Here is a 27535-nt window from a genome sequence, read left to right as displayed (position 1 = left end):
TTATCCGTATGTATCATGATTCACAGCAGTATGTGTTTAATGCAGGATTGGAGGTCCTGACAAATCCCACAGTGATCAAACATCTCCCCGAGCTGTACAACACACATACATTGATTTGATTAACTTTGGACTTAAAATGGACAAATGGAAATTCCACCGATTCTCATCTCACTTACAGCCAAATACCTCTCTCCAGAAATGTTACTAATTAGGCTTATTAAGTAATTAAGACAAGAGGTCTTAATTAAATCGGTGCCACTGGGACCTACACAGCGCAAGGCCTTGCCATAAAACACTTTCCTCCTTTGTTGGTTTTAAATGTTAATTGTAAAGACACACAATACAATTTATTGGACTGAAATATTGATGGTTTTCACAGCATTTGACACTCCTTTTAGGTTTCCTTTAAATGGCTTTTGGAGATTTATTAGACAAGTGTCCATCTGACAGTAAATTGCAGAGGCAACAATAAGTAGTGTTAAAACCATTCTCCTGAAATGTCAAGTGAATTACCTTGCAAAGAGTTAAAAGTTTAATGAAATATCTGGCAGGAGAAAATTATGGGTTTGGCACAGGCCCTGGTACAGTCTCTTCAGAGAGAGAGAGAGAGAGAGAGAGTGTGAGAGAGAGAGAGAGAGAGAGGGCAGCAAAATGACCGTCCATCACTGGGCCTATCACTCAAAAAAACAACAGTGTAAACATCCCTTTACACAAGGAGACTTATCTAGGAACATTTTAAGGATCAATAGCAGGTGACCTCATTATTAGCGTTCAACATATTTTGATTTGTCGCCTGAGTGTTAATTCAAAACACAAATTCAAAGTGGGTTTGAAGATGAAATTCTGGGGGGACGCTTTTGTTGGATGCACACCAAGCCCCCGGTCCCTCGGAAGGCTGGGGCCCTCGTGAGTGAGAATAGTGCCAAAAACTTGGCAGAAGATTCCGTTCAAGGTCCCAAGAGTTTTTTGTTTGTTTTTGTTGCTGAGCAAAGTAACTAGTCCTTGATACCATAGATTAGAACACATCTGTCATATATAGTGGAGTACATGAGCATCAAACATAGTTGAATCTCTCCTTTTTAGTTTATTAAAGTATCTGATACCCACAGTCATTGGTCTGATATGAGTTTTTACCATTGGGGCATTTGGGGTTCATTAGTCCATATAGAGATTCATATACTCTTGTTAGCAACTCTCTCCATCAGGCACTTTTAGGGACTTGAAACACTCGGGACAAAGTTATTGGGTGAATTTTGCTCCCTTGGTTATTACTGGTGCAACTCTAGGGCAGCCATATATCCTCAGATTCTGTGTCGACTAATTGTGTGGTATCGCAAATTAACTCTGGATTGGGGAAAAAAACTGGCAACCTTATTTTGAAATTTCTTGTATTTTTTCTCTCCCTCTAGCAAAACATAAAAATTGCTACTTAGCATGAATTATACATTAGTGGGGGTGGAGAGCACGGGGTTCCTCTCGCCCGCAGCGCTGTGGGGGTGGGGTGGGGTGGGGGTGCAGACGCTGTCCGCACGCCTGCTGCACACACCCCCGCCGAGAGAAAGCCCCCCCCCCAACCCCTCCCGCAGGAAGTGCAGCGCTCCACTTCCCCTGTCCCTCTGGGCACAGCTGTGTGTCACACACAAATCAAAATCAAATCAAAGTTTATTGGTCATGTAAACAGTTTAGCAGATGTTATAGCGGGTGCAGCAAAATACTTATGTTGCTTTTAACAATGCAGTAAAATGTCAAACAAGTACACAAATAATAAAACTATTTAACGTTTTGTTAAATTTGTCAAAATCAAGAAATGTAGGAATGCATCCAATCAACAACCCAAGTAGTACTGTAACAGTAATCCAAATGCAATCTATACATATATACACACGATATTTACACAATATATACTAAGAATGATATGTACAGCAGTAGATATATTAGAGTTAGCTTTGTCTATAGTGAGCTTTAGTATATAAATAAATAAATATGCAATGTGTATAAACAGTGTAACTAAAACACTATGTATGGTCCTAGAAATATTAGAACGAGATAAATCGAGATTACAGTATTTAAATACAAACAGTATGTACAGCAGTAGCTACATACGATGTGTAAACATGATTAAAGTGACCAGTGTTCAATGACTCTATGTACTTAGGGCAGCAGCCTCTAATGTGCAAGGTTGTGTACCAGGTGGTAGCCGGCTAGCAACAGGGTCTAAGGTGCAGGGTTGTGTACCGGGTGGTAGCCGGCTAGCAACAGTGTCTAAGGTGCAGGGCAGGGTACCGGGTGGTAGCCGGCTAGCAACAGTGTCTAAGGTGCAGGGCAGGGTACCGGGTGGTAGCCGGCTAGCAACAGTGTCTAAGGTGCAGGGCAGGGTACTGGGTGGGGCCGGCTAGTGATGGCTGTTAAACAGTCTGGAGAAGCTGTTTTTTATTATTATTTCGGTCCCAGATTTGATGCACCTGTACTGTCTCCAACTGCTAGATGGTAGCAGGGTAAGCAGGCCGTGGATCGAGTGGCTGAGATCCTTGATTATTTCTTTGGCCTGTGACACCGGGTGCTGTAGATGACCTGGAGGGTAGACAGTGTGCCCCCAAGGATGCATTAGGCAGACTGCACCCCCCTCTGGAGAGCTCTGCGGTTGCGGGCGATGCAGTTGCCGTACCAGGTGGTGAAACAGCCCGACATAATGCTCTCAATGGTGCATCTGTAGTCTTAAGGGCCACGCCAAAATTTCCTCAGCCTCCTGAGGTTGAAGAGAAGCTGTTGCACCTTCTTCGCCAGGGTGTTGGTGTGGAGGGACCATTTCAGATCCTCAGTGATGTGCAGTCAGAGGAACGTGAAACTTTCGACCCTCTCCACTGTAGCCCTGTTGATGTGACACACACACACACACACACACACACACACACACACACACACACACACACACACACACACACACACACACACACACACACACACACACACACACACACACACACACACACACACACACACACACACACACACACACACACACACACACACACACACACACACACACACACACACAGATTCAGAGGGGTTGGGCTGAAGACACATTTCGGTTGAATGCATTCAGTTGTGCAACTGACTAGGTATCCCCTTTCCCTTCCCCTACTCAGCCCACTTTATTTACTGACCCATCAATCAAATACTTTGGGTACACAAGCAAGAACACATATTTCTTAGGTCAGAAGCCATATTTAAATTCAGTCACATCCAATGTGAAGAAAGAAGACTAGCTGATGAAGTTGACTGTATTAAGGATAGAAATTGGATCGTCTCTGTGTTTATCCAACACCGTCTAATTCAATATAAACACCCAATCAGGAATCAGGGTCAGAGGTCAAAATCACATCACCACACTGGCCCCCATTCTCATACTCCTGCTGCTCATTAAGCCTCCTAATCAACAAGAAAGCCAGGATATCACACACGATGCGCATATACACATGCACAAGCATCCAAACGCGCACCCATGCATGAGCACCCATGCATGCGCGCACACACACACACACACACTCACACACACACACACGCACACGCACACGCACACGCACACGCACACGCACACGCACACGCACACGCAGGACTTCTCCTTCCTGTCTCCCTCACTAATTAACTAACAATTACACATATAGATTCTTTCATTCATAGGAAATTATATTATTTTGGATCCACTCATATATTATTACATTAAACGATCGTTCTATTAAAAGTGGGATTGAATGAACCATATCTTTAATTACCTTGCCTCTCTGTAGCAAAACACATACAGTTCAGAGGCTCAGAGTAATTGGCTTGGAGAAGATGTACAAAAAAGCAAGAAGAAAAAGGTCTCCATAATTAATACATCTATCAGGCTGGCCATGAGAGTTAGCAGGGTAGAGCCGCCTCTGGGCCGGTTTTACAAGTCGTCAAGGGAGAGCTCAGACTCTGCCCTGAGACCATGGATTCTCCATATTCATCTGGATTTTATAGACCACGCTGAGTTGTGGCGGTATCTATAAATCGTAGAGACCGTAGAGACACCAGTCAGAGTGTAGCAGAGGGTGTGACCTTGTCTGTGTGGTGTCCTATAGGTGGGCTGCTTGCCTGCGTGTGTGTATGTGTGTGTGTGTGTGTGTGTGTGTGTGTGTGTATGCCGGTGTGTGAGTGACGCGATGGCCAGAGGCCCTGATAATCTTTATGATAAATCACCTCAGTGCAGCCTGCCTCTACAGCCATGATGAATGACAGCTCTAAATACCTGGGAGGTTAGCAGGGTGGTTTAAAGGCCTCCAGTATTCACCACTCCAACCCGGGACCCCAGTTTCCCTGTGTAAAAGAGCAGCAACATCCAAAGCCTGCAGTCTCAAATTGCCATTCTAGCTCAGTCGCAAGGCACCATTCTGGCTCTATCTCATGTCACCATTCTGGCAGCGGTTCAAACCTCACATTGGCTCCCATTCAGGCTTCGTGCTGGCTGGGTTTCAAGGCCCACACTGGGCTGTGTGCTTCAGCCTCCATTGTGGTTGTATGTGGCTCTGTTTCAGGCAGGGCCCCTTCAGTTTCAGCACCCTGGGTTGTTGGCTCCCTGCCCGCGCAGATCAGTGGGAGATCCCAGCAGAGCCCTTTGTTTGGGGTGGCACTTTTTTTCTTCTTCTCCCACTCCGCCTGTAATCTAAACACCTAAAGCATCTCACGCTCGACAAATCGGCTCCACAGACAATGGAGCGGCACAAGACAAATGGCTGGAGGCGGTTCAAACCTCCAAGACCGATGGCATCTGACCGGGCCTGACCTCCCAAAGGTTAAAGGCACGTTCACTTACAAAGCAATCAATTATCGGGGCTGCGTGGCCCCTTTTAACAAACGCTCCCCTCCCTCGCAACGATAGCCACACTCCGAAAACAGCCAGGCTTATTAATGAGTAACGCTACTGTGGAGACACCCCCCAATCTACAGTACAGGGTGTGTTGCAGTTTCACAATTACAACACAACTCTTAAACAAGCTATTTTTTGCCTTCCCTCTCTTGTGTATCTGTATCTGCCTTTCTCTTGTTCTACACTCTCCGTTTTCCTCCCTGGGCTCTCTCTCTCCATCGGTATCTTTCTCTGTTTCTCTCTCCTCCTCCGTATTTCTGTCTGTGTCTGTATTTTTTTCTCTCCCTCGGTTTTCCTCATGGGCTCTCTCTCCACATCTCTCTTCTCTTCTCTTCTCTTCTCTTCTCTTCTCTTCTCTTCTCTTCTCTTCTCTTCTCTTCTCTTCTCTTCTCTTCTCTTCTCTTCTCTTCTCTTCTCTTCTCTTCTCTTCTCTTCTCTTCTCTTCTCTTCACTTCTCCTCTCTTCTCTTCTCTTCTCTTCTCTTCTCTTCTCTTCTCTTCTCTTCTCTTCTCTTCTCTTCTCTTCGCTTCTCTTCTCTTCTCTGTTGTCTCCCCCTGATCTTTCTATCTCCGTGTCTGTAGTCTCTCCTGGTTTGTGTAGCCGGTTTGTCCTGCTAGCTGAGCTTGGCGGGCCCCTCAGCTGTTCAGCTGTGTTAGTAATTACCATTTCATTAAGAATGACAGTTTCGGGGGGCTGAAGCACCATTTCATCAGGGTCTCGTGGGAAAGGCGCTTGCCAAAATTTTGTGCGTGAACGGCAATTATCTCCCTATGTCTGCAATTCACTATTTTGTACTTAGTTGCTCGACGACAGTGATGAAATTCTGAGCAAAAAATGTGTCTAGGACGGATAGCATACAGCAGAGGCCATTCCTGGTTAGCTCAATAGCTTAGAGGTATTAGACTAGAGATGGAAGAGCTGACTGAAGAATGGCAGAGGGTGCATCATACCCATGTGAGCAAACAGAAATGGTGTGCACCCACAGCAGTAGGTATGTGTCGTCTCTTGTCACACAGCTAGAACTGCATTACGCTTGAATGCAATAGTGCAGTAAGGGAGGCTTCTGCATGTCCTTGTGGGTGTGCTTTTAGCACGTGAATACGGGCGCTAAAGTTTCCGTTTACATCCACTGTGTGTGTCAGTGTGCGTGTGTTTTGTGTGTGTGCGTGCGCGTGTCCGTGCGTATGTGCATGCATGCATGTTTGCGTGTGTACCCACGTACACGTGGGTGTGTGTGCCACTCCCTGAGAACCAGGGAAGAAAGAGCTGGGTGTGAGTTATAGTGACAGGATTCAGAGCTTGTCTGCTGGAAACTGGTTCAAGCTCCTCTAATTGCATGTCTACTCTGAATGATGGGACACTTAATTCTTACACATTCCACACAATTGCTTTCCACTAACACGGGACCAGGGAGGGAGAGGTAGGTTCCGGGGCCATATGGAGAGGGACGTGGGGGCCAGTGAATAAATGGGATATCCCCAGCTCATCCCTAGATCCAGTCATGGCGATGAAAGAAGCAGCACTAATGAAACAGATTCCCACCAACACCCCAGCTGACTGCATGCACCACGAGATGGATAGCTATATGTGTGTATATTTGTGTGTGGGTGTGTGTGTGTGTGTACATGCGTGTGTGTGCTGAGTCCTGGCCGAGTAGTGCATGTAAGCCAGGGGAGCTGCAGGGAGCCTGCTTATTGACGTGACCCTGGAACCTCCAACCCTACCCTCAGCTCCATCCTCCATCCACAGCCCCACCGGTAGCAGCAGGGAAGGTAGACAAGTGCAGCCCTGCTCTGCAAATGCATTCACCAGTCAGCCCTCATCCAAGCAGGTAAAGCACTCAATGACTTAAATTGATCATTATTAGCTTCAATTAGAGAGGGACACTGGGGGGAAAACAAGGTCCTGATTCCTGCAGACAGATCACAAGCAGAGGTGAGGTGGCTCAACTAGCCTCCAACACACTTCCTAAGCCCTAAGCAGGGGTAGAAGATGCATCCTCGGTGGAGCCGCAGTAGAGAGTACGGATAGGAAAAGGACCCCACTCTCCCGCCCCTCCACGGAGCCTGTGTTTGTGTTTCTGGGGCGCTGGGTGACCTTTGACCTCGGGCTAATGAGAGCGATAACGAGGATTAAAAGGGGCGACTGGAAGGTGTCTGCGAGGGGCTTTAAACAATTACACTCGGCTGCCAACATGCCTTTTCCTCATGACTCAGGAAATTACAGTCTCTCTCTCCTTTTCTGGCCAACACAAAAGAAAAAGGCTTATAGAAAATAATACATTATCCTGGGCCACATTAACTTGGATGTAAATCGCTGGGCAATTATGTTTTAATAGGCCTTTAAGAGAATGAGTAATTGGGGGTGATGCTGGCGAGGTTGATCATGGTAACCCATCTCTCTCCCTCTGTGGCCAGCAGAACAAGCCCTGGCCATTGTGTATCGGTCGAGTGGAAGTGTGTGTACAGTATGTGTGTGCGTCCATGCAGGTGTGTATGTATATGGGGTTGAAACCTAAATGATATACAACTGAAATTTCATAGGTGGGTAGAGAGCGAGAGAGTGGGGTGGACATGTAGGGGGCTTGGCCTGAAGCATCGAACATCATGACATGACATGAAATGTGATTAGGCTTTTACTAGCATCAGAACTTCCCTGAATTACATAATTATATCCTAGATATTAGGAATATATTAAAATATGGTCCACTAGAGATCACTTTCATTTCCCAGATCTGTTTCCATTCCTCGAAAAATGCCGTTATTTTCCGGCTTTTGGTTCTATTCCCTACATCGGTTCCAACCCACGGTATGTACAGTATGTGTGTTTTTGTTAGTATGTGTGTGTGATTCAATCGTCCCCCTCCCCTGTACTTGCTCCTAAACATTGATGAGCCTGAAAAGATGAGCGTGAGCCATACAGAGTGCCCTCTGACCTCTAACCCCCGGCCCTAGACAGTGACCTGTGGAATATCAATGTGTGTGTTGGCCATCCAGGGCTGCTGCTGGGTGTAGAGGGATCAGAATCAATGTGAGGAGAGATCACTATAGACAGACCCACCTAGTGGAACACTAACTAATGAGACTGGCCAAGAACACTCACACAGCAGGGCGGACAGCGAGCAGAACAGAGAACAGGGAGTGGGGAGGGAGGGAGGTGAGAGAGAATTTAATTGTTTCCTTCAAAGAACAAGCTAGTCTGGTACAGAGGAGTCCCCGGAAATCTCATATGCAGTCTCTATCCATAGTAAACTGTACTAGCACAGTGATGAGGTGGCATACATTTACATTGAGCCAATACACACAAGGTGTATCAAATACCATTAGACCTGATCATTTCAAATTGTTCCAAATTGTGATGTAATTGTATAGATATTTGCATGATTTCACATTAAAGCTTCACATTTCCTATTTGTCATTGATTTAGATACTCCACTTCTATAGAACGTTTTAATAATCACTTTTACCTCTGATTACCCACAACTCACAATTATATCTATACCGCATGTTTTTCTTTACACTACAGGAAATGGTCAAGCAAACCTAAATACTTCTGGATGTACTGTATCTGTATAATCACCTCAACATAATTCACAACAAAACAAGACCATATGCACATCCGTTCCACTCGGGGACCCACCAGTCACAGAGATGTGAATTCTGATGAGTCATTTATCAAACTGCTCACTTTCATCCATTACTGTCAACACTGTAAAGGCACTTAAAGGACTACTTTACCACAACGGCCTGTGAGTATGCAAATTTAGCAGACTATATTTCAGTGCTTAAAGAACTCTCCGTGTTTAGTTTTCAACCAAGCTTCTCATATAATTCTCTTAGGTTTCTGAGGCAGGCAATTTGCGCAAACATCAGGAGTTTCGTTTCAAAATAACCAAGCTACAGCAAGAAAATCTGTTTTATTTTGTGGTAAGGCAACCTTCCAGCCCGAAACCCCCTTAAAAGTGTGTCCAAATGACATGAGTGTCAGTTGTACACAAGCTCCTTGCAATACAGGCCCAGACCAACCCACACACACAATGAAACATTATTCTCAGATTGAATTAAATGAGACTTGATACTCAAAGTACCTGTCAATAAATCAACATATAAGACACAGCTTGAACTTTTTATTCTCATGTTCAAACGTTGTTTCTATCGTCTGCATCCTGTCCTCTATCCTAGATATTCCTGTTCTGTTGTCTCCATGGTTCTTCTGTCTGTGTCAGGGTCTTTTATAGCCCCCCCCCCCACACACACACCTCCCAGTCCCTCCCCCTGTCCCCCTCCAGCTGCTCTGTCACCCATGTCGCCGAGGGGACAAGGAGAACGTGGCGTTTCCCCTGGATCAAAAATTTACGAGCAATTAAAAGGCGGGCGATGTGGAGCATCCATCAGCCGGTGCCTCTGCCAGGATGGGTGAAGGGGCCGCAGTAAACCACACGCTATATACTTTTATATCTGTTTTCTCTCCAAAGAGGGAACGTTATGGCAAAATGATGTTTTACGGTCCACAGTTCGGCAGGGATGGAGAAATCTTTCATGAAACGCTGGCTTGGAGGTCACAGCCCGAGGGAGGGAGGGAAGACAGAGAGGGGTGTTTTGCGGTGTGCTGTGTTGTGTGTGTTTTGTATTGATGTGTATGCCTAGTTATAAGATACAAAACAAGGAGGATCTTAGTGTGTGTGTAAGAGATATGTACCATCCTATGGTCCATTAGTTACTATGGGAAGAGTGACCTGATTACCCTGTAGTTGTTTAAGAGGACACAATTCAAACGTTATCCTCTTCATTCAAAGACACACACACACACACAAATGCATGCATTAGCATACAACACAAATGCACACACACACACACACACACACACACACACACACACACACACACACACACACACACACACACACACACACACACACACACACACACACACACACACACACACACACACACACACACACACACACACACACACACACACACACACACACACAGAGAAAATGCACGCACACACGTAAACACACACACACGCACATAAAAATGCACACACAAACAAATGCACACACAAACAAATGCACACACATGGACACACACATGGACACACACATGGACACACACATGGACACACACATGGACACACACAAGGACACACACATGGACACACACATGGACACACACATGGACACACACAAGGACACACACATGGACACACACATGGACACACACATGGACACACACATGGACACACACAAAGATACATTACTTCTAATACACAAAAATGCACACCAACTCTCATGCATCACCACATTCTCTCTCTATTTCCGTCTCTCACTTTCTCTGGCTGTATGCGACAGGCCTAGACTCATTTGCATCCTTAATTGCATTGTAATGTACTTTTAATTTGAAAACGGAGGCAATTAATTATTTTGATATGGAACAAAATGCCGCAAATGTAAACATTCTAATAGTTCTCCATGAGCGAAGCATCATTTTTCAAAAAGGGGGATTGGAATCTTCTCATTTTTTTCTTTCTTTTTAAAATGTTTTAATACCATTTCACTTTTCATTCTCCTTGATATTCACTTTGTCTTTGCAGGGACGGCACCATTTCTTTGATCTTTTCTCTCAATTATTTTCCATCCAATCTTCCACGGTGTAACTACAATAGTTTCACCTATTCTATCCAGAGATGAAAGGAAATGAAGCCTGTTTGGACGTGCAGTGCTTCGGACTATATCTTCCCCAAGTGCTGACACACCCCGACTTGCTATTTCTGGGTCAGACACTTCAAGTAAAGATACTAACCAGAGATACATTTTTTCCACTGTCAACTACATGATCAATAGGTGTCAGTGTTCAAAGGAATACAAAGCTGTATGAGGGGGTGCCAGAGCTGCTTCATTTGTATGGACCTGGGCTTGCACTGACACTGTTACTCTGTCAACATGATAAACCCATTTTTACAATGAAATAGGATGGATGCATGCTATTTTTCGCTCTTTTTCTCCATCACTCTCTCTATTTCTTCCCCCTCCCTTCTTCCAATCTCTGCCCCCTTCTCTCTCCTTCTGCCTCGCTCACTCTGCGCCTCCTTTTCCGCTTCCTCTCTCTCCCTCTCTCTCCCTCTCTCTCTCTCTCTCGCTTTCTCTCTCTTGCTCCAGAGGGGGCAGGCAACTCACTGACATCCCAGCAGGCCTAGCAACAGACAATAAATGATGAGTGACAAGCCTTTAGACCAATAAAAGCGCTGCCATATTTCACGCACAGTAAATCTGATGGCAGATTGCGCTGGCGTGTGGCGGCTGACATGTTTATTGTCGCCGTGGCGATGGGAGCTGGGGGTCGGTCTACGACATCAGTGTTTCTAAAGCTCCGTAGTCTATATGGAGGTCACGCAGATGGAATTCTGGGTATACACTCGCCCCCCTTTCTCCTCTACATCAACCTCCTGTGAAACAACTATTCTATCGCAGCCCTAGAAGCCATGCAGTTGCTCCTATCACAACAGCCATCTGTCCTCAATACAGTACACACATGTCCCCAATGAAACCTTTAGCCTACCTTGTTAAACTAAACCACAAACTACGCAAACACCACTCGTACACAACACATACACATATATCATGCACAGAAATACACCTCCCGACACAGCTATAACTCCGCTATAACCCCGACAATCGTTCCTGAAAAGTAAACCCGATCCTCAGAGAACCAGAGGGAAAAACCCATCCCAGATCCCACTCCCTACCCAACGGACTTCCTTACACCTGAACCTCTTTGCGAATACTCCGACATTTGCCATCTTTAATGTGTCGTGTGAATTTGTGGTGTTGTTTCTGCTTTGTTAACCATGTTTTTCAATCAGCTTTCATATACTTTACCATCGTAGAATAAAACTGTTCTTGACCTGAAGAGAAACATGTTTATGTGAACGAGGCAATAGCCAGCATCATCACACTCTCCCCTAATTTCTACTGCAACACGATATCTCCTCTTAGCATAATCCTAAAATATGTTGTATTTTATCCCCATCTCCTAACAACTGTACCCATGTTAAGTGACCCTAAACCCATGCACTGCTCCAACGGTCTTTATCCCCGCAATGAACCATTAGTTGTAATTACTGAGAACAGAGCAACAGTATGATCAGGGCATTTACCGTCCTCAGCCACATCACCCAAATTGATGTATTTCAGCAACAACTGCATTGTGATGTGATGAATCATTATAATCTAATGAATCTATTCTTCTCAGAGAAACAGGCGGGTTATAATCTGTTTTACTACATGTCGCCTAGAGAGAGAGCGAGAAGAGGATTAGACCAAAGAAAGAGAGAGGAAGGAAGGAGAGAGAGAGAGAAACAGTATCGAGGCGGAGACAAAAAAGACAGATAGAAGGAAAGATAAAGTACAGAGATGACGGGAGAGAGTGACTGAGATAAGAACAGAGGGGAGAAGGGGGAGAGAGTGACTGAGATAAGAACAGAGGGGAGAAGGGGGAGAGAGTGACTGAGATAAGAACAGAGGGGAGAAGGGGAGAGAGTGACTGAGATAAGAACAGAGGGGAGAAGGGGAGAGAGTGACTGAGATAAGAACAGAGGGGAGAAGGGGGAGAGAGTGACTGAGATAAGAACAGAGGGGAGAAGGGGAGAGAGTGACTGAGATAAGAACAGAGCGGAGATGACGGGAGAGAGTAACTGAGATAAGAACAGAGGGGAGAAGGGGGAGAGAGTGACTGAGATAAGAACAGAGGGGAGAAGGGGGAGAGAGTGACTGAGATAAGAACAGAGGGGAGAAGGGGGAGAGAGTGACTGAGATAAGAACAGAGGGGAGAAGGGGGAGAGAGTGACTGAGATAAGAACAGAGCGGAGATGACGGGAGAGAGTGACTGAGATAAGAACAGAGGGGAGAAGGGGGAGAGAGTGACTGAGATAAGAACAGAGGGGAGAAGGGGGAGAGAGTGACTGAGATAAGAACAGAGCGGAGATGACGGGAGAGAGTGACTGAGATAAGAACAGTGGGGAGAAGGGGGAGAGAGTGACTGAGATAAGAACAGAGGGGAGAAGGGGGAGTGAGATTTCCAGAGAGAGAGAGAAATGAGGAGAGAGATCAAAAATACATAACAACTCTAGACTGATTGCTGCAATGCCATTGCCCGGCTGACATTGTAAAGGCGTTGTAAAGGCGTTGTAAAATAATTTATATGACTGTATCTGTAGGGAGCCTGCCGCTTAAAGCCTCACTCACTCTGCATTTAAAAAAATATATATTTTTTAAAACTAGGCAGGTCAGTTCATATTTTCAACAACGGCCTAGGAATAGTGGGTTAACTGCCTTGTTCAGGGACAGAACGACAGATTTTTGACCTTGTCAGCTCGGGGATTCAATCTTGCAACCTTTCGGTTACTGGCCCAACGCTCTAACCACTAAGGCTACCTGCCGCCCCACATTAGGAGAGAGGGCTTTCATTTTCCTGAGCCCTGCTCTGTGCAGTAAATCACAGCATCTATATACGCTCAGACACACCCGTCAGACACATGAATGGTGACACTAACAATGCTACTTCTGCCCTGCCAAAATAATTTATTCCCAAGTCATAAACGGGTGTCTGTTTTACAATGTGGGTGTAATATCAGTAGCATTGTGTAGTATCTGAGGTATATATATATATATGTTTTCTGTAGTGTAGGATGTGTTGTGTAGGGTACAGGTGTTGTCTGTGGGACTGTTTGGCTGTAGCATGTGTGTTTTCCATAGGTGTGTGGTGTATGTAACATGTGTCCCTAGTTCGTATGTGTCTGTGTGTTTCTCTGTGTGTGTGTGTGTGTGAGCATGCGTCAAATCATGTTCATGATATGTCAATGGTATGTGTGCTGTTTGTAGGCTTGGGGGTAATGTGCTACAAAAGTAACATGTTACGTAATCAGATTACTTGTATGAGTAACGCAGTAAAGTAGCGTTCTTTTTTAAAATGGGGTAATATTGTTACAGTTACTTTGTCAACTAATGCATGCGTTACTTTCAGAATCATATCTCTACTGGGCGCGTTTCCATGATCCGATCTCAACTTAATTTAGTTCTCGCAAGCGAGCGGAGAAAGGCTGTTTGGAGAAATGTCATGACAGCTACCTCCATGAAAACGTATAGAGGATAAACCTCTGCTCTTTGCCATCGATTGCTTCTGTGATAGTGGCAAGTGTGTCATCTATACGTCTCTATGGGTCCATGTTCATGCGCTCTATAACCACAACTGGAGGCTCTAGAGAAAGACTTTGACTGAAAAGATAGTAAATCTGTACAGATCTTTGGCTTACAGCATATATGGATAATTAAGCAGCACTTTCAGAGTAGCACAGGAAAGCAGTGCCACAGATGAAAAGAGAAACCAGTTATCAAACCTGAGTTAGTAAGTAGCTCGCCGTACTCCCCCCGATAATCAAACAAACTATCAAGATAGTAACACAAAGTAATATAATGAGTAATATAATGCATGAATTTCCACACAAAGTAATATTGTTAAGTAACATGTTACTTTTGTTAAACGCAATGAGTAATATGTAATACATTACTATCCCCAAGTAACTAATCCCAACACTGGCTACAGTACAGTATATGTGGTATACATGATGTGTGTGGTGTGTTTACACCGTGTGTAACTAGTATCTGTCGTGGATGTGGTACCCTGCTCCGTTGATACTCCATCCTGGCTCTTTGGGGTCGGGGACCTTGGCTGTCATGGCGATCAGATGCTGCACATCCCTCCATGTCAAGTCAGGACTGGGAAGATAAAGACGAATATCATCAAATACATGAACGTACAATTTGTGTATTTGTACACTGCATCAAACCACAGCAATAAGCATTCATTCCTTTGTGATACTCCTGATATTCCCTTATGATGAAATCTAGAGGGAGTTGAACATACACAAAAACACCCGTAGGCTATTACACGATTTGGTAAGAAACACATGTATATTTGGCTTAGCATAGAAAGTGGACACACACATGAATAAGTGCACATGATTTGGGCCTGCCAATGTGCCCATTACTGCATGTCCTCTACAAGTAAAATCCTCTGTTTAAGTCATTTCAAGCTTAATAAATTTGGCAAAAACTATGAATTCAACGAAGTATATTGGAGACGTTAACAAAGGGGCTGGCGGACAGAATGAATGGAGGAGACTTTTAATCCCGAGCAGCGTATTCTAATACAGGAGACTCAAGTGTCATGTCAAGCAATATACTAATGGAATCCAATTAAGACCTTTAAACTGCACAGAGAGCTGGAGGATATGAGCTCCGTTTTCTCTAACAAAAGACCAAAGGGTCGTCAAGGAGAGCCCTTCTCAGGATATAAAAAAGCATAAAGGAAATTGGGTTTTCTCCCTTTATCCACTCATTATTGCTGGCTAAGAAAATAGACTTGAATGGGAACGTAAAAACTGTGTCGACCACCCATTTCCAACATAAAGTTCTCGGACTATAAGTAGCACCGGTGTCGGCTTCGACAGCCAGAAGAGAAGCTGTCCTGTTTTGCTACGCAAAAGCGCAACAAAGATTGATTCAAGGTGGTTAATACGGTCGTGGCCACGCCGTGTCAAGCTCACATACTGTGACACGTTGATGTCCTTTACATAACACGATCAGCTTGGAGCTAAACTGTACTATGTCCAACTACAACGTCCCAGTGTTTTCGGGTTTTAATAATAGCGCCTTAATGAACAAGTCCCATTTTAGACAAGAAGCATGCGTTTCAATTGTGGAAACGAGATTCTACCGGGCTCAATACAACTGTCATTTTACACGTGTATGTATGTCCTTCAGCAGACACTCTTCTCCAGAGCGACTTACAGTCATATGACAATCCCAAGGCCATGGTGAATACAAGAACATCCGTAATGCATCACCCATTTGTGGTGATGGAAGACGTCATCTATGGGCAGGAAATATCATTTCAGTCTCATATAGGGGGGGGGGGGTGCTTTCAAAAAGCTTTCCTTTACAATAGACAACAAAACAAACGAAAAACTGGCAACCGGCAAGTGCAACCGACGAGTGCTACGGTACACCATAGGAGTAATACCACTAATAATAGAAAATATCCCTTTTTAAAAATGTTTTTTTTTTAAAGGAGAGCACAGCACAATCAATTATTTTAGGCTTTGATTTCAAAGGGATCCAGAGTGGGGAGCTGGGCTTTGTACTTTTGAACTGTTGCTCACAGTGTGTGTGTGTGTGTGTATGTTCTGTAGTAAATATAGGCAATGCTGTGGCGTGATTCGGTTAGCGTGCACTCCTCCCACCCCCCACCTCTCCGGTGAAATCAGAGAAGCCCCCCCCCGGCCCCGACTGGTTTGCATAAAGCCAACTAAATTACATTTGCTTTGCTAAATCAAAGCCTGTATGGTATTCCAAGCTGCTCTCTCTGGGACAAATTACTTCAAACGGCCTCCTTTGTATCATAACAGAATAAAAAAAAATCAGCCCAATCAGCGCCTCTCCAACACCCTCGACTCGGGAATTAATTATTGAACCCTGGCGCGGATTTCTCTGTCTCTTAGCACACAGTGACACAGATCTATTTATTTGGAAAAGGGCATTTTGCTCTTAAAAACACACTATTGGCTGGGAACCTGATTTAATTTCTCTCTGTCTATTTGTGGGTCTGTTTTCTCCCTCTCGCTCCCTCTTTCTTTCTCTCTTCTCTCTCTCCCTCTTTCTCTCTTCTCTCTCTCTCTTTCATTCTCTCTGTTTTGGCACCACATCTCTGTTTTCCCCCTACAGGCATGAGCAGGGTTTGGGCCACAGCAGGAACAGCCTCAGAAAGCTCAGAGTACCTCCTGGCATTTTACCCAGGACAGCCAGAGACAGAACTACTAAATATGCCCCAAAACCCCCCATAGCAGCCACCCTCTGTCCACTTGCCAAGCCCCACAGACCCTCCCAAACCCTGGGCAGACGTCTGAGTGAGCGAACACACAACTGTTTACAAATCCCCAGTTAATAGGATCACCCCTCATTGACTTGACTGCTCTGATGCGTCTGATGTAATCTATTAGCTGTATGATAGTCAGTGTGCTGGGCAGATCAATAACCCTGGCCTTCTTATTACTCCACTGTGTACTGTTACTCCTCTTTACTGCTGCTGGTTAGGAATAGCATGCATGTTTAACGGTGTAGGGTGTGTGTGTGCGTGCATCTCTTTGTGTGTGTGTGTGTGTGTGTGTGTGTGTGTGTGTGTGTGTGTGTGTGTGTGTGTGTGTGTGTGTGTGTGTGTGTGTGTGTGTGTGTGTGTGTGTGTGTGTGTGTGTGTGTGTGTGTGTGTGTACGCGCGCGTGGTGAGTGTGTGCAGGCATGCGCCTGCGCGCGTGTGTGTTTATGTGTGTGTCTGTGTGTGCATGTGTGCATGCTGGCGAGTATAGGAGCTGTGAGTGTTTGATATCTGTAAGAGCTATTTCCAAGCGAATGTTCTGAATGTTCTTTATGTTTTGTGTGAATCTGTGTGTGCATGCTGGAGTATATTGCTGGTGCTGTGTATACTTGTGCGTATGCATATGTGTGTGTGTGTTTGTTCTGAGTGAGTGTGTGTGTATATGTTTTCGAGTGTGTCTCTAGCTAGTAGGTATAACTGTCTTTCCAATTAAGTTGAACCACAGGCCGGATCAATGCGGCCCCTCTGTGTGTAGGAATGAGCAGCCCTGGGCCCTCGGAGCATGCCCACGAATAATTTATCACACACACAGGGTCTGGGCAGGGGGAGAGTGGGGAGGATGGGGTGGGGAGGGGGAGAAGGGGGGAGAGCCACAAGGACGGAGTGTCCAGCCTACAGGAGGAGGCTATGCAGCAGGGATATAGAGAGGGAGAGAGAGAGAGAGAGAGAGAGAGAGAGAGAGAGAGAGAGAGAGAGAGAGAGAGAGAGAGAGAGAGAGAGAGAGAGAGAGAGAGAGAAAAGAGAGAGGAAAAGAGAGAGAGAGAGAGAGAGCGAGAGAAAAAGAGAGCAAGAGAGGGATCGAGCGAGGACGAGAGAGATAGGAAGAGAGAGCGAGAGAGGGACAAGGTCAGGACCCACAGGAATAAAATTGTCCCTGTTAAATCATTTACATGAAGACAGAGCAAATCAACAATAAACTATTTATTTCTTCACTGGGGAGTCTACAGGGAGGAAAAGAGGAGAAGGGAAATAATTAAAACGAGGGTAAGTACAGAGGTTAAGGGAAAGAAAGTGATAAAAGTGTTGATATATATAGACTTACGCAAAGCACACATACAATAAATACAGTGATCAATATTCCCAGTGTTTCCTATTTTGAGCAATGACTGAGGGCTATATCTGTGTGATAAGTGTGATGCTTTTCACTCAGAAGGATGTGATCCGTTAGAACACGACACTCTAGCCTGGACTTGACGATCTCATTTTAGGAAGCAAACATATATTCAGCTAGGGTGCACATCGCATTAGGATCTCCTGAAGAAGCACATCAGACATTACAGGAAAGAGAGAGAAGAGAGAGTCAGAGAGAGAGGTGAAAAAGATAGAGAGAGAGGGGGGGGGGGAGAGAGAGAGAGAGAGGAAAGAGAGGAAAGAGAGGGGAAAGAGAGAGAGAGAGACTACATACAGTCACTTACACACATCAACACACAGTCCGACACACATCCACACACTCATTAACAACACAAATCAGCACTGCACTGGTTGTATTTAAAGGAGATCACAGGCATGCAGTTATTGGACGAGGCCTAATTGATAAAACCATTAGTAACACTTGTGCAGATAACAGATAGGGAGAATCCTAGTCTGCGCACAGTCACTCCAAATGGGCTCACTTAGGCTTAAAGTACGCCACATTAAAAGATTATGGCCAAACGTGGAGAGTTCCTATGACTCTGGCTCCCATTTCTGGGAGGATTAATAGGGGCAAAACGAAGACAGAGCAGGGAGAGCAGAGCAGAGATGATGAAGATCCTGTCTTTTAGTGTGTTTCTGAGGTTGTGGGTGAGGTCCAGGGACCGTTGCATGTAAGGCCCTGATAATACGCAAACCACACCTAATACCCCAATCATCAGTTTGTGTCTCAGGGAGTGTTTGAGTTGAGACCAATTCGAGGGTGCTGTCCCCACTGAGAACCCTAGCTGATTACACACCACATCAACCCCTACTGAGCACCCTGCTATCCTGCTCTCAGTGGCCCAGACAGAAAGACAGACAGGTGAAGATGGACAACGCAGAGCGGAAGAGAGGAGACAGAAGGTGGGAACAGAGGGACAGAAAAAAAAGAAACCGGGTTGGAACAGACAGAGGAAGGGAGATAAAGAAAGAGAGGGTGAAAAAGTGGGGTGGAGAGGTGGAGAGAGAACGAGAGAGAGGTAGAGAGAGAGAGAACTGTCAGTTCACTTACACCGGTCTGTGATTGGAGCAAATTAAAAGATCATTTGTTTGCGCTCATGTGTCTGAATACGGGACCTTTCCCAGAGCGGGGCTGGCTGACCCCTGGCTGAGCACTGGCCACCGGGGTTAATGAGGAATCATCTCTCACACACCATCTTCCATTAATAACCTGACCACAGAGTCACACCACATACTCACACACAGACAGAGTGACGGGAGATGCTTTAGTCTCGCCACTGGCCAGGCCATCATTGTAAATAGGAACTGGTTCTCAACTGACTTGTCTGGTTAAATACGGTTATAATAGAATGCAGTAAATGTAAGGGTAGAGCGTGGGGTTGTCATTGGTGATGGGAGACTAGAGCGGTACAGACAGACTCTAAGAGAGTCGGGAGTGGGTAAAAGAGAGGGATGATTGTCGGGAGTGGGTAAAAGAGAGGGATGATTGTTGGGAGTGGGTAAAAGAGAGGGATGATTGTCGGGAGTGGGTAAAAGAGAGGGATGATTGTCGGGAGCGGGTAAAAGAGAGGGATGATTGTTGGGAGTGGGTAAAAGAGAGGGATGATTGTCGGGAGCGGGTAAAAGAGAGGAATGATTGTCGGGAGTGGGTAAAAGAGAGGGATGATTGTCGGGAGCGGGTAAAACAGAGGGATGATTGTTGGGAGTGGGTAAAAGACAGGGATGATTGTCGGGAGCGGGTAAAAGACAGGAATGATTGTCGGGAGCGGGTAAAAGAGAGGGATGATTGTTGGGAGCGGGTAAAAGAGAGGGATGATTGTCGGGAGTGGGTAAAAGAGAGGTATGATTGTCCGGAGGGGGTAAAAGAGAGGGGTGATTGTCAGGAGGGGGTAAAAGAGAGGGATGATTGTCGGGAGCGGGTAAAAGAGAGGGATGATTGTCGGGAGCAGGTAAAAGAGAGGGATGATAAAAGGTGGACTGAAGATGGAGGGAATGAACAGGGGTTGAGAGAACTAGTGATGAGGCAAAGTAGGCAAAATGGGGTTGAGAATGTTGAGAATGTAAAAGATTGGTACAGACGTACAGATTATTAAAAAGCTGTAAAACTGATGAAAGGATGGAATGAAGTATGTGATATTTACATAGAGGGACTAAAGTAAAACTGGAAAAGAAATTTGGAGTCAACACATTGAACCAGGAGAAAAGGGTTTTTGTACTCTGTTTGTGAAGTTGTGGTTGTTATGACAGTACTAATGTGTGTGTGTGTGTGTGTGTGTCAGTGTGTGTTTCAGTGCATGTGCTCTGCTCAGCTCAGCTCCATTAAGACGTGAGGGAAATATCAGCCCTGGGATGTGATATATAGAATAGGCTGTGTGGTGCAGGTCATACAAGCCCTTAACCAGTAATGTCCTGGGAGTGCAACTCCCCCAGGGGACCTCCGGTCCATTTTATTGCCAAGCGGGCGAGACTGGGCCGGCGTGGCGTGACAGGTGGAGCGGTAAAAGCCCTGCCCCGGGCTCATCAATAACACTGAGGAACGGCAGCAGGCAGACGCCACGGACAGCTACAAAGTTACAGAGCTACAATCACGACTAGGGCCCAAGTCCACACACCAACGCAGTGCAGAAAGAGTGAGAGAGAGAGAGAGAGAGAGAGAGAGAGAGTAAGCGAGAGAGAGAGAGAGATTAGGAAATTAGGAAATACACTATATATACACAAAGTATATGGACACCCCTTCAAATTGATGGATTTGGCTATTTCAGCCACACCCATTGCTGACAGCTGTATAAAATCAAGCACACAGCCATGCAATCTCCATAGACAAACATCGGCAGTAGAATGGCGTTACTGAAGAGCTCTGTGACTTTCATTGTGGCACCATCATCGGATGGCACCTTTCCAACAAGTCAGTTCATCAAATTTCTGCCTTGCTAGAGCTGCCCCGGTCAACTGTTAGTGATGTTATTGTGAAGTGGAAACATCTAGGAGCAACAACGGCTCAGCCGCAAAGTGGTAGGCCATACAAGCTCACAGAATGGGACAGCTGAGTGCTGAAGCACCTAGCACGCACAAATCGTCTGTCTGCTGTTGCAACACTCAACACAGAGTTCAAACTGCCTCTGAAAGCAACGTCAGCACAATGGGTTTCCATGGCCGATCATCTGCACACAAGCCTAAGATCACCATGTGCAATGACAAGATTCGGCTGGAGTGGTGTAAAGCTTGCCGCCATTGGACTCTGTGGAAGCAGTGGAAAAGCACAGAATGATGAATCAAGCTTTACCACCAGGCAGTCCGACGGACAAATCTGGGTTTGTGGGATGCCAGGAGAACGTTACCTGCCCGAATGCATAGTGCAACTGTACAGTTTGGTGGAGGAGGAATAATGGTCTGGGGCTGTTTTTCATGGTTCGGGCTAGCCCCCTCAGTGTCAGTGAAGGGAAATCTTAAAGCTACAGCATACAATGACATTCTAGACGATCCTGTGCTTCCGACTTTGTGGCAATAGTTGGGGAAGGCCCTTTCCTTTTACAGCATGACAATGCCCCCATGCACAAAGTGAGGTCCATACAGAAATGGTGTGGAAGAATTTGACTGGCCTGCACAGATCCCTGACTCAACCCCACCAAACACTTTTGGGATGAACTGTGAGCCAGGCCTAACCCTCCAGAGTACAGGCCTCGGTGTAACGTTCATTCCTTTGACGATAAACGCAAATCCGACCATCACCCCAGGTGAGTCAAAACCGCGACTCGTCAGTGAACAGTGAAGAGCACTTTTCGCCAGTCCTGTTTCGTCCAGCAACTGTGGGTTTGTGCACATAGGCAACGTTGTTGCCGGTGATGTCTGTTGAGGACCTGCCTTACAACAGGTCAACAAGCCCTCAGTCCAGCCTCTATCAACCTATTGCGGACAGTCTGAGCACTGATGGAGGGATTGTGTGTTCCTGGTGTAACTCGGGCAGTTGTTGTTACCATCCTGTACCTGTCCGGCGGGTGTGATGTTCGGGTGTACCGATATTCTGCAGGTGTTGTTACACGTGGCCTGCCACTGCAAGCACTATTAGCTGTCCGTCCTGTCTCCCTGTAGTGCTGTCAAAGGCATCTCACAGTACAGATATTGCAATGTATTGCCCTGGCCACATCTGCAGTCGTCATGACTTCTTGCAGCATGCCTAAGGCACGTTCATGCCGATGAGCAGGGACCCTGGGCATCTTTCTTTTGGTGTTTTTCAGAGTCAGAAGAACGGCCTCTATAGTGTCCTACGTTTTCATAACTGTGACCTCAATTACCTACCGTCTGTAAGCTGGAACATGCCCCGTTCCGCAGGTGCGTGTTCGTTAATTGTTTACGGTTCCTTGAACAAGCACGGGAAACAGAGTTTTTAAACCCTTTACAATGAAGATCTGGGAAGTTATTTGGATTTTTACTAATTATCTTTGAAAGACAGGGTCCTGAATAAGGGAGGTTTATTTTTTTGCCGACTTTATTACTGCCAGTTATGTACATGATTGCCATAGCCTGAGGGACACCCCACGAACATGAATTCCCTGAAGTTTTTACATTGTATATAACATACAAGCAATACATAGTGTAACCATCATCCATGTACATTTTGTTATTCATTTATTAGCCATTGTTAATCTTATTAAAGGAAATGTATCAACCAAAAATGACACAATAATAATATAATAATAATATATGCCATTTAGCAGACGCTTTTATCCAAAGCGACTTACAGTCATGTGTGCATACATTCTACGTATGGGTGGTCCCGGGGATCGAACCCACTACCCTGGCGTTACAAGCGCCATGCTCTACCAACTGAGCTACACAGGACCACACAATACAACAACAGTAGTGATTATACAGTATGGAGTATTATTATTACTACCACTACAATGAACTATAATTATTACATTTTAGTAAACACCCAGAGCGACTTACTGGAGCAATTAGGGTTAAGTGCCTTGCTGAAGGGCACATGGACAGACTTTTCACCTAGTCATCTCGAGGATTCGAACCAACGATCTTTGTTTGGGTTACTGGTCCAGCGCCCTTAACTGCTAGGCTACCTGCCGCCCCACTACTGAAATAAACTGTATTTCATTATCCTTTATTCATTATTTACTGAAACACTGTACTACAATGTTGCTTTGGCAATATCTCCAAATTGTACTTCGTGCCAATAAAGCCATCTATATTTGAGAGAGAGAGAGAGAGAGAGAGAGAGAGAGAGAGAGAGAGAGAGAGAGAGAGAGAGAGAGAGAGAGAGAAAAACACTTGCACAAATAGACACAGAGAGAAAGGGAGCTACTTGAACTTAAGACATAAAGATGGGAAACTAAGACTGCTAATAAATACAAAGCGAACTACCTAAACCGCATGGAATGCAGATGAAAAAACGATAGTGGAGAAAATGACGCAACAGTTGAGTAAGGTTCAGGAGGGGAGAGGAGGACCAAGGCTTACTTGTTCTCCAAGACAAGGGCCAGAATCCCAGCCGGGATGGGTGCAGCACTGGATGTCCCCGCAAAGTCGGTGACACAACCGTCCCCTAGATTGGACACTGTCACCTGCAGGGCACACAACAGAATACTGCACATTTCAGTTGCAACTTAACAAATATAGTGGTGTACACACACAACAACAATAATGTTCCATGTGCAGGGTATACACTCTTAGAAAAAAAAGGTGCTGTCAAAAACCTAAAAGCGTTAGGAGAACCATTTGGAGAACCTGTTCGGTTCCAGGTAGGACCCCTTTGGGTTCCATGTAAAAACCCTTTTCGTTTCCATGTAAAAACTCCACAAATGTGTTTACATCCCCGTTAGTGAGCATTTCTCCTTTGCCAAGATAATCCATCCACCTGACAGTTGTGTCATATCGGGAAGCTGATTAAACAGCATGATCATTACGCAGGTGCCCCTTGTGCTGGGGCCAACAAATGACCATTCTAAAATATGCCGTCTCAAGTTTTGACGGAGCCTGCAATTGGCATGCTGACTGCAGGAATGTCTACCAGAGCTGGTGCCAGAGAATGTAATGTTAATTTCTCTACCTTAAGTCACCTCCGAGATTGTTTTAGAGAAAGTCTGTACGTCGAACTGGCCCCACAACCATAGAACACGTGTATAGTGTTGTGTGGGCGAGCTGTTTGCTGATTTCAACATTGTGAACAGAGTGCCCCATGGTGGTGGTGGGGTTATGGTATGGGCAGGGATAAGCTACGGACAACGAACGCAATAGCATTTTATCGATGGCAATTTGAATGCACAGAAATACCGTGATGAGATCGTGAGGCCCATTTCTTTTAAGGTATCTGAGACTAACAGATCTAATACAGATCCATATCTCTATTCCCACACGTGAAATTCATAGATTAGGGCTTAATGACTTTATTTCAAATGACTGATTTCTTCACATGAACTGTAACTCAGTAAAATCTTAGAAATTGTTGCATGTTGTGTTTATATTTCTGTTCAGTATAGTTTTTTTAGACCATGCACCTGGGACAATTGTTGAATGGGTCACGCCCTGGCCTCAGTATTTTGTGTTTTCTTTATGATTTTGGTCAGGCCAGGGTGACATGGGTATTTATGTGGTGTGTTGTGTCAAGGGGTTTTTGTAGGTTATGGGATTGTTGTTTAGTATAGTAGTCTAGAAAAGTCTATGGTTGCCTGGAGTGGTTCTCAATCAGAGGCAGGTGTTTATCGTTGTCTCTGATTGGGAACCATATTTAGGCAGCCATATTATTTGAGTGTTTCGTGGGTGATTGTTCCTGTCTCTGTGTTTGTTTGCACCAGATAGGGCTGTTTCGGTTTTTGCACATTACGTTTTTGTATTGCTCGTTATTCTCTTTATTAAAGATGTATCGAAATAACCACACTTAACAGAATGTGTGTACACTATTTTTTTAACCAAACAAACAACTTCACACAAGGCGAGGTGACAATGGTTAGCTATTTTGCTCTCGGGTCACACTGGGGAATATTTCTCTCTTTCTCATTCACTCACTCTCACATATACACACCCAACGTTCCTCCAAACCTGAGGGGTATCCTACAAAAGCAGTTTTGAGGAGTTAGTGAGGTAACTCGGGATAAAGTGGCTCACCTTTGAGCTAGGTACAGCGACGAAGCCTTCAGAACTAACCTGCTCCGGGGCAGGCTAACTCACCGCTACTCCACTTACCCTGAATTGAAAGGCTGAGCCACAAGTTGAGGACCAATGAAACCTTAGTCCCTCCCTTTTGCAACGACTATGTCATCATCCCATTCACTTGAGGAAGATGACTGAATAAATATTTGATTATTTCAACTTTTTTGTGTGTGTGTTAAAATATATCGCCTTACACATTTAGCAATGGCAGAATGCATTTAAAACTTTTGTATGGCTTAATAAAATGATGCTATTGACAGCAGTGGGAAAAACAGTGCTTGTGGTTGTGCATTGATAAGCACACCAAAATAGGCATTAACGATAAATAATCAAATAAAGAGTGCACTTTTAAAAGCATATTTCACAACATAGCCTGCTGAATTTTCCTTTCATTTAGATTTTGGCACAAAGGTAAGTGTGACACTGACTCACACATGGACTGATGTTTCAGCATTGTCTCAATGAAGAGTTGAGTATTCCACTAGCCATGTGCAACATGCACACACAGTTACAAGCCTGCTACAGTTAGTGGCAAGCAATATCCACCGTCGTTGTACGGATGAAGCCTGAGCTGAAACGTGACGCTAATTGAAGCCGGTTAGCTTTAGAAAACCCTGAGTAAATCTAGCTTGCTTCGCCGGAAACACCTCTGACCATCAATGTGGTGACTGACTGAATGCCTCAGGGGAGTAGACTGGAAGTAGCAATAGTCACAGTCACAGCCAGTGGTAGGTGTTACTGGGTAATATTAGACTGTTAGTCTGTATCCATGGAGCTGAGCAGGGCATACAGACATGTTTCTTTCCTGGCCTTCGACTTTGTCACACTCCTGAACTGAGTGCACATCAACACCTCTCTTCCTTCTCTCTCGTTCACTCTTTTTCTCTGCCGCTTCAGCCGCGGTGCTACGCCTCACCTCCAATTAACACTTACGATTGTGTGTGTGTGTGTGTGTGTGTGTGTGTGCATCCACACATATCTGCCAGCCCAGGTCAACCGTGAGGCCGCTACAAATATCACAGCAGTTAACAGGCTGCTAACAGGAGCTAAAGAGCAGGGCTGCACTCACTCTCACACAGTGTCGAATAGATACACACGCACACACACACACATACACACACAGCATCAAATAGATATACACGCATGCAAGCACGCACACACACAGAGAGACTTACTAGGGGAAGTGTGTTTCCCAAACTGGCTCCAGTTAGAGTGACAGCCATAACGGCAGGGCAGGGCTCACCTAAAAAGGCGGACTTGCCCGTGTGAGTGACAGCCCCAACGGCAACGCTGTAGACACTGTTGATATAGCCGTCTGCTCCACAGTGATCGTTCACCAACCCACCATTTCCAGACGCCCACACAAAGATGCTGCCTACCTCGCCCCTGTATTAAGGTGGAAGAGAGAGGAGAGGGGAGTTGGTGGAAGGATCAAATATAATAGAATGGAATAGAATAGAATGGAATAGAATAGAGAAAAGCGAGTATGCATGTGTGCATGAGTTTGTGTGTGTGGACGTGCATGTACAGAATGGGTGTGTGTATACTTGCGTGCCTGCATGTACTTTGCCTGTGTGTGTGTGTTAACCTTACCTTGCCCAGCCTCAGTGCTTTCTGTGTGAGTGTCCCCGGCCATTTCCTGTCCGTAGTCCCGCGGGCCTCAGCAGCACACGTCCACATCAATGACGTCGTTGTTGAAGGTCAGAGATGTGGCCTCCACGGAGTCCGTCACCGTGCCGTCCAGAAGATCGATACCTGGCCGGGTCAAAGGTCAGAGGTCATGTTGCAGAGGGAAGAGGTCCGGGGTAAAAGTTCACTCCAAGGATTATTTATTACTGCTCATTAATTATGATGCCGATCCAGCTCTGTGAATTGGTTTGAACAGCTGTTGGCTTTTAGCGTTATAGAGTGACACTAGAATCAAAACAATGATTTTCAGAGGATATTCTTATTCAAATGTCCCAATACATTTTCTTGTTGACGCATACTTACTCTCTGGACTGTACGGCTGTATTATATTAGTCATCCTCACTAAAAAACGAATTACAGCACATCAAACCGAAAATGAGATGTTAAATTAGGTCTGTATGGCTCAATAACACACACGCTAATTAGATTGATTTCTCTCATCACCACTTGT

At 45.3% G+C, this 27535-nt stretch overlaps 1 long non-coding RNA gene across 1 annotated transcript; it reads right to left on the bottom strand.

The window, feature by feature from the left end:
- Nucleotides 1–2369: 2369 nt before the first annotated feature.
- On the bottom strand, nt 2370–27535 carry LOC123996382. The gene is made up of 5 exons (XR_006831967.1): nt 26989–27535; nt 26639–26781; nt 23707–23810; nt 14571–14666; nt 2370–2869 (listed from the first exon to the last, which is right to left on the bottom strand). It is a non-coding gene; the product is annotated as an uncharacterized LOC123996382 (long non-coding RNA).

The sequence above is a fragment of the Oncorhynchus gorbuscha genome, linkage group LG15 (genome assembly GCF_021184085.1).
Source record: "Oncorhynchus gorbuscha isolate QuinsamMale2020 ecotype Even-year linkage group LG15, OgorEven_v1.0, whole genome shotgun sequence".
Taxonomy (NCBI): Eukaryota; Metazoa; Chordata; class Actinopteri; order Salmoniformes; family Salmonidae; genus Oncorhynchus; species Oncorhynchus gorbuscha.
Note: the sequence above shows the minus strand (reverse complement) of the source record. Positions and strands in the feature narration are given on the sequence as shown.